Source organism: Choloepus didactylus, chromosome X (genome assembly GCF_015220235.1).
Source record: "Choloepus didactylus isolate mChoDid1 chromosome X, mChoDid1.pri, whole genome shotgun sequence".
Lineage (NCBI taxonomy): Eukaryota > Metazoa > Chordata > Mammalia > Pilosa > Megalonychidae > Choloepus > Choloepus didactylus.
Window position 1 is genome coordinate 150,246,963 of NC_051334.1, and position 7,902 is coordinate 150,254,864.

Genomic DNA, 7,902 nt, shown 5'->3' on the forward strand with positions numbered 1-7,902 from the left:
GCACATGAGTTACCTGGCACATCATGCATCTGGAACTAAAAAGATCATCCACTAAATTCAATGTTTGCATTTGTAGTCAAACTGAAACAGACTTATAGTAAATACTCAAGCATACCATATCAGTTACAACTGAATAAGTGTAACATTTTACCAGATAAGAAGCTGGCATTTAAGTATGAGAAAACCTCATGCACTGTGCTAGTATTGTTCTCTTCTGTTAAGATGAAAGCCAGTCATCAATACTTTCAACACAGCAGATTAGAAGATAAACATCCAAAATAGATGACTTAGCAATTCAATGTCACTGGCATCATCATGTTGTGGAGATCAAATGTATCTCCATATTTTAGTCAGATTTCTCCTCCTTCTTTCCTGTTTAAGGGCACTTTGTTTGCAACAGCAGACCCAACAGCTGTAACACCTCAAGCCATAGCAGACACTCCCCCTTTCACCAGCCCTATTCCCATGGAAGGCACAGATGTAACAGCTGTTTTGGTCACCTCCAGACTCTTTCCACCAATCCAAACCACACCAATGGTGGCACCAACAGCTCCCTTTGTAACACTGAAGATACCCCCCAGTCACATGGGAGAGCTGGTTGCTGCTGTGGGTGATCTTTCACTGAACCTTCTGGTGGTTCATCACTAATGTATGATGGGATTTCTTGTTGATTTTTATCTGCCTCATGATCTCCTCATTCATGATCTCCTCATTCTACTCTAGCAACACTGGCTTCCTTGCTCTTCTTCTCCTGAAAGGGTGTGCAAAACATTCACTTTTACAGTAGATGTTGCATGTTTAATAATGGATGTAATCATTAAGAACAAACTTTACACAAAATAACTGAAAAAATCTAGTGAATATTTTGAAAAATGAGCAATGACACTGATGAGATGTTAATGCAAGCATTTATTGGACTTGGTGTAACATGTTACTTATGCTAGTCAAGGAATCATATATGAGCAATACTTGAATGATTACTTTGTGTCAGATGCCATAATAGATGTTTGGCATAATGAGGGGTTTATCTCTTCTACTTTTCTCAACCATCATATGAGCTAGGTATTATTATCACCCTCCATTTTATACAGGAGATAAGTGAGATTTAGCTACATTAAGTAACTTGCCCAATGTCATAAAGCTAGTAAGTAGCTAGTAATTCTATCAGACTCAAAACCCTATGTGACTACTTTTCTTCTGACCATTCCAATCTCTACTTCTTTATTCTGATATACTTTCTGATAAATAGTGTGTGCCAGTATGAGCTCTCATAAATTAAACAAAACTCTCATCTTATTTACAAAAGAAGGTTATCAAGAGAATTCTCTCTCAAGCTCTGAGAATACTGTCAAAATTCATTTTCCATCCAATGAATTATGAATCACAAAAGGGATAACAGGTTTTTGCTGTTGTTGCTGTTGTTGTTCTACATTATAAAGTTTTAATTTGGTGTTCCATAAAAGTGTTCCATGTAGAATATTAGTTCTATGAAATAATCTTTGAAAAAACAGTTCTATGTTCAAATAAGTTTGGGAAATTTTGCATAGTATGTCTTCTTATTAGAACTTCATAACATCCATTAATGTTCTAAAAGATGTAAGAAACCTTGCACTTAAGGAATCTGTTTAACTATGTGTGATTTTAAATATATTTGGATATGGAACCATTTTTTCACATCCCTTTTAATGTCTCAAGAAACTAGTGTTATGATGAACATATTTTGGGAAAGACTGACTTACTGTCATAGCAATGGTTAGGCATTTCTTGAGGAGACATAATTATAGTCTATGATTCCTGTAAGAATATTTTATCTGTGAAAAAGCTGGGCATGTAATATTTTGCTAGAGTAGCCATGCTCTCTTAGTGTCACCAATTTCTCTTCATATTTATAGGCAGGTTTATAACCTGTCTTCTACTATAGTTGAAAAATATGCTGCAGAATTTTAATATTTTAAATTTGCTTGAGACTTGTTATGGCCTAACATATGGTGTAACATGGAGAGTGTTCCTTGTGCACTTGAAAATATTGTGCATTCTGCTATTGTTGAGTAGAGTCTTTTATTGATATTTATTAGGAATAATTGGTCTTTAGTGTTGTTCAAGTTTTCTATTCCTTTTTTATTTTCTATTTGTTCTATCCAGTATTGAAAATGGGATATTGAAGTCTCCAACAATTATTTTCTCTTTCTCCCTCAATTCTGTCAGTTTTTGCTTCATGTGTTTTCAGGCTCTGTTGTTATTTTCATATGTTTTCATAATTTTTAAATCTTCCTAATGGATACATCATTATAAGATATCCTTCTTAATCTCTGTTCTAGTTTGCCAAACTGCTCAAAGAAGATACCATGAAATGTGTCGGCTTTAACTATGGGAATTTGTTAGCTTACAAGCTTACAGTTTTGAAGCCATGAAAATGTCCAAATCTGTGCATCATCAAGATGATGGTTTATTCCTGAAGACTGGATGCCAGTGATCCTGGACTCCTCAGTCACATGGCAAGGCACATGGCATCATCTGCTGGTCTCTCCCTTCTCTTTCAGGTTTCATTGCTTTCAGCTTCTTGCTTCTGTGGCTAACTCTCCTCCCCCCCCACCTCTTTCTCTCTGTACCCAGTTGATAAAATATTCCAGGGAAAGGATTAAAACAAACCCTGGGCCACACATTAACTGAAGTAAGCTAATCAAAAAGTCCTACTTACTATAGACTTACACCCAAAGGGATGGATTATTTTTAAGGACAGGCTATTCTGGGGTACATGCAATTTCAAACCACCATAATCTCTAATAACAAATTCTGTCTTAGTGCCTATTTTATCTGATATTAATATAGACACTCCAGCTTTCTTTTGGTTGCTCTTTGCATGTTATATCTTTTTCCATTCTGTTACCTTCAACCTATTTGTCTTTGAGTGTAGCTGTGTCTTATAGAAAGCATAAAATTGTATCATGCTTTGTGTGCCAGTTTGGAGGTATTATGTTCCCCAAAATGCCATGTTGTTTGATGCAATCTTGTGGGGGTAGACATATTAGTGTTTATTAGATTGGAATTCTTTGATTGAGTGTTTCTATGGAGATGTGATTCAGTCAACTGTGAGTGAAACGTTTGATTGGATAATTTCCATCGAAGTGTTACCCTGACCATTCAGGGTGGGTATTAATTGGATCACTGGAGTTGTATAAAGGAATTCACAGACAGAAGGACCTCAGAGCAACTGAAAGTGACATTTTGAAGAGGAGCTGCAGCTCAGAGAGGACAAATGCCCCAAGAGCAACATTTTGGATAATGCCATTTTGAAACATCACTTGGGAGCAAGCAGATGACGGCCATGTGCCTTCCAAGGTAACAGAGGTTTTCCAGACACCAGTGGCCATCCTTCAGTGAAGGTACCCAATTGTTGATGGCTTACCTTGGACACTTTATGGCCTTCAGACTGTAACTTTGTAACCAAATAAACCCCCTTTATAAAAGCCAATCTATTTCTGGTGTTTTGCAAATGGCAGCATTAGCAAACCTGAACACTTTATTTCTATTCTGCCACTCTTTGCCTTTCATTTGGCAAATTAAAATAATGAAACTACTGATTGTTAGGATTTATGGCTAGTATTTTGGTAGTTTTTCTATATGTCATATCATTTTCGTTCCTCTATTCTTCCATTTATACCTTATTTTATGTTAAATAGCCTACCATTTTAATTTTCTTGTCTTTTTTTCACTATAGTTTTTGCTATTTTATTAGCATTCACCATATAGATTGCAATTAATATGTTAACTTAGAACAATCTGTTTTGGATTAAAACAACTTATTGTCAATAGTATACAAAATAGTATTCAAAAATAATATACAAAAATGTTGTTTCCTGTCCCCTCCTTTTTGCTTTTATTTCCACACAAATTTAAACACTGTATACCCATAAGCACAGATTTATAAATCTTTCTTTATGCAGTTGTATTTTAAATTAGATAAGAGACAAAAGTGTTAACAAACAAAAATAAATTTATAATGCCTTTTATATTACCCATATCATTAACTTTAAAAAACTTTGTATTTCTTCATGTGGATTCAAGTTACTGTGTAGTATTCTTTCAGTTCAGTCTGAAGGACTCCCTTTAGCATTTCTTGCAGGGCAGATTTGTTAGCAATGAATTCTAAGTTTTGGCTTATATAGAAATGTCTTCATTTTACCTTCATTTTTGAAGAATAATTTTGCTGAATATAGAATTATTGGTTGGAAGATTTTTCTTTCAGCACTTTGAATATGTCAACCCACTGCCTTCTGGCTTCCATGTTTTCTGATGAGAAATTGACTGTTAATCTTTTTGAGAATCCCTTGCCTGTGATAAATTGCTTCTCTCTGGCTCCTTTCAAGGTTTTCTCTTTGCCTTTGTCTTTCAACAGTTTTATTTTGATGCACCTATGTGTGGATCTCTTTGACTTTCTCGTACTTGGAATTTTCTGAGCTTACTGGATTTTAGATTAATGTTTATCCAAATGTATGTTCTGACTCTTTCTCTCTTTCCTCTATTTATTGGATTCCCCTCATACATATCTAGGTACTCTTGATGGTGTCCCACAGGTCTCTTAGACTATACTCTTCTTCACTCTCCTTTCTGTTCTTCAGACTGATTAATTTCAACTGACTTATAGTCAGGTTCACTGATTCTTTATTCTGCCTGCTGAAATCTGTTGTTGAGCCTATCTAGAGAACGTTTATTTCATTTATTGTACTTTACAAATACAGAATTTCTATTTGGTTCCTTTTAACAATATTTATCTCTTTATTCAAATTCTCTCTTTTGTGGGATGTTTTCCTCATACTTTCTTTTAGTTCTTTCTTGATTATTTGAACACATTTAAAATAGCTTATTAAATTATTTGTTTAGAAAACCCAATGCCTGGACTTCCTCAGTGACAGTTTCCATTGATACTCTTTTTCTCATGAATGGAATGTACTTTTATTTATTTACATATTTTGCAATTTCTGGTTAAAAGAGGAAATCTTAATTAATATAATTAGCAACTCTGAAAATCATATTCTTTCCTCTTTCCTGGTTTATTTTTGTTACTGTAAGTTGATTTTGTTGTTTGCTTCTTTAGTGCCTGTTCTGAACTAATTTTATAAAGTCTATTTACTTTGTCATATGTGACCCCTAACGTCTATACTTGGTTAGCTTATTGGTCAGCTAATAATTGAACTGAGAGCCCCCGAAATGCTTGAAACCAATAAATTTCCCAGTCTTTTGTAGGCTCTCTGTGTGTCAAGGCACACTTCAAACATTTAGCAATGAAGTTAGCAATTTTGCTTTAGCCTTAACTTCCTGCTTGCACAGAATCTCAAGGTCAGCCAGTGGTGAGAGGTAAGGATCTTCTTAGATCTTTCTTGATTATAGACACAGTCCTTGGTATGCACACAGCCCTATACATGCACATGGTCTTTTAGAATGCCAGGAGTATTTCAGAGTTTTTCAAACTTCCTATGGACAGCTCCTCCCCAGGCTTTTCTTCTTAAGTTTATTGGATAACCTATTATTTGTCCCAAATGTTACCCACTTCTTTCAGCAACCACAATATTATAATCAATTGCTTGTAATTATTTTTATCAAAGACCTCTACGGAAACATTTTTCATACTGGATGAACTCTTCAAATGAGGGCATTCTTGCAAATGGGATCTTTTAGGGAATAACCAGTGTGATGGTTAAGTTAATGTGTCAACTTGGTCAGGTTACAGTGTCCAGTTGTTTGGTCAAGCAATTATTGGACTGTTACTGTGAGGATATTTCATGGACTTAAATCATCAATAAGTTGATTGCATCTATGGCTGACTGCATCCACAATCAACTGAAGAGATTGACTTCAACAATGAGAGAAGTCTTATCCAATCAGTTGAAGTCTTTAGAAGAAGAAGCTAATATTTCAGCAGTCAGAAGGGAGAATTTCTGTCTCTCCTTTAGCCAGCCAGCTTCTCCTGGGGCATTCATGCAAAACCTTCATCAGAGTTCCCAGCTTTTGACCTGCCCTACAGAATATGGACCTGCCCATTCCCACAGACATGAGAGCCAATTTCTAGAAAAAATCTCATAATTTTTACATTATATATATGTGTATATATATATACACACACACACACACACATATACATGTATATCCCGTTGGCTCTGCTTCCCTACAGAACTTTGACTAACATGGATTTTGGTACTGGGAGCAGTTTACTAGAAACAGAATATTAAGAATGGGATTGCTGATTTAGTTCTGGAGTTTCTGGAATTGATTCTCTAACTTGATTAAATTCAAAGGCATTTGCAATAATCAACATGGCAATGATAGTCCACAGCAAGAATTGGCAATAGAGATGCAAAATATCACCACTGGATATGGCTACTCAAATGCTTACAAGAGTCAAGACTCTGGGTGAGAGTGTTTTTGACAGCTTAAAGTTTTGTGGAGTTAAAAAGTATAATGATGTTGACTGGTTGTTCTTAAATATGTTGCATACAGTTGTAAAAGAAAGGGATGAGCTCAAGACTTCAAATTCCCAACCTAAGTGCCTTATGAAGGGTGTGAAAGCTTCTTTGCATACTTTGAAAGAAAATCTTATTTTGTGTAGCCACAGACTGAGATTTCTGATAACTAGACTGACCCAGGTTCTCATTGTACATGAAGCTAAATTAGAACATAAACTGAATTCCCAACCTTGCAGGGTGTCTGCTGTTAAAGTGAGGACATTGATCAGAAAGGAATGAGATCCTGAGAATTCTAATGGGGACATAGGGTTTGATAATAATAATGGTGGGGGCATTGTAACCCTAGATTCTGCTGCTGAGTCTTTTCCAGATAAACCTTTAATGTTCTGATTTGAGGAACTAGCCACCTGACCTCCAGCCTACCCTGAGGAATATGACATCAAATTTTCATCTGAACAGATTAACCTTGCATGCCCAATAAACCTGTATTCACCTCCCCTGAGGAAAGAGCCCTCACATTTCCCTTTGAAGAGATTAATCCTCTTTCACCAGATGAAACTGCAACAGAATGCCCTGAGATAGATGGCTTGCCAGACAATTCTCATTGTCATGACCCACCCCCAGCACCTCTCCCTACTTCCAGACCTATAACTAGACTGAAGTCCCAACAGACCCCAAAAGGTGAAGTATCAAGTGTGTGTGTTACATCCCCATAAGTGTGTGTGTTACATTCCAAAAGAACTGCATGGGTTTTCCAGTTTATATAGACAGAAATCAAGGGAATGTGTGTGGGAATATATATTAAGTGTGTGGGATAATGGTGGAAGGAACATAAAGTTTGATCATGCTGGATTTATTGATATGGGTCCACTAAGCAGAGATTCTGAATTCAATGCTGAAATTTCAAGGGGTTAGAAAGTGCTCTAGTAGTTTGTTATGATGGTTGGCTGAAGTATGGACCAAAAGGTGGCTTACATTTCCTAAAGTAGAAATGCCAGAACTGCCCTGATATAATGTAGATGAGGGGATCCAAAGGCTTAGAGAGATTACAATGTTAGAGTGTATTTATCATGTAAGACCTGTTCACTGGTCCCAGGAATGTTTAAAGGACACACCTTTCATCGTATCTGGGGGAATAAATTTCTAAGACTAACCCCATTATCCCTGAAGATTTCTGTGGTTGCTCTTCTCTGAAAGTGAGATATTACTGTGGGAACTGCTGTCACTGAACTGAGATCCTTAAACATCATGGAGATGATTGAATTCTGGGTTGGCAGAAGCAAAGTTGCAACACTTAATTAAAAAAAAAAGACAAGGTGAGTTTGGCTACCATAATGGATGGCAGACTCAAATCAGTAATCAAAATAGTCTGACTCACAGAGACTAGGACATTGGCTAGTAGATCATGGAGTATCTGGCAAAATAGAAGTAAAATAGAAGA

The 7,902-nt window shown here is 36.1% G+C and overlaps 1 pseudogene; it reads right to left on the minus strand.

Moving 5' to 3' along the window:
- Nucleotides 1-346: 346 nt before the first annotated feature.
- On the minus strand, nt 347-7,583 carry LOC119522393 (annotated as a pseudogene).
- Nucleotides 7,584-7,902: the final 319 nt, after the last annotated feature.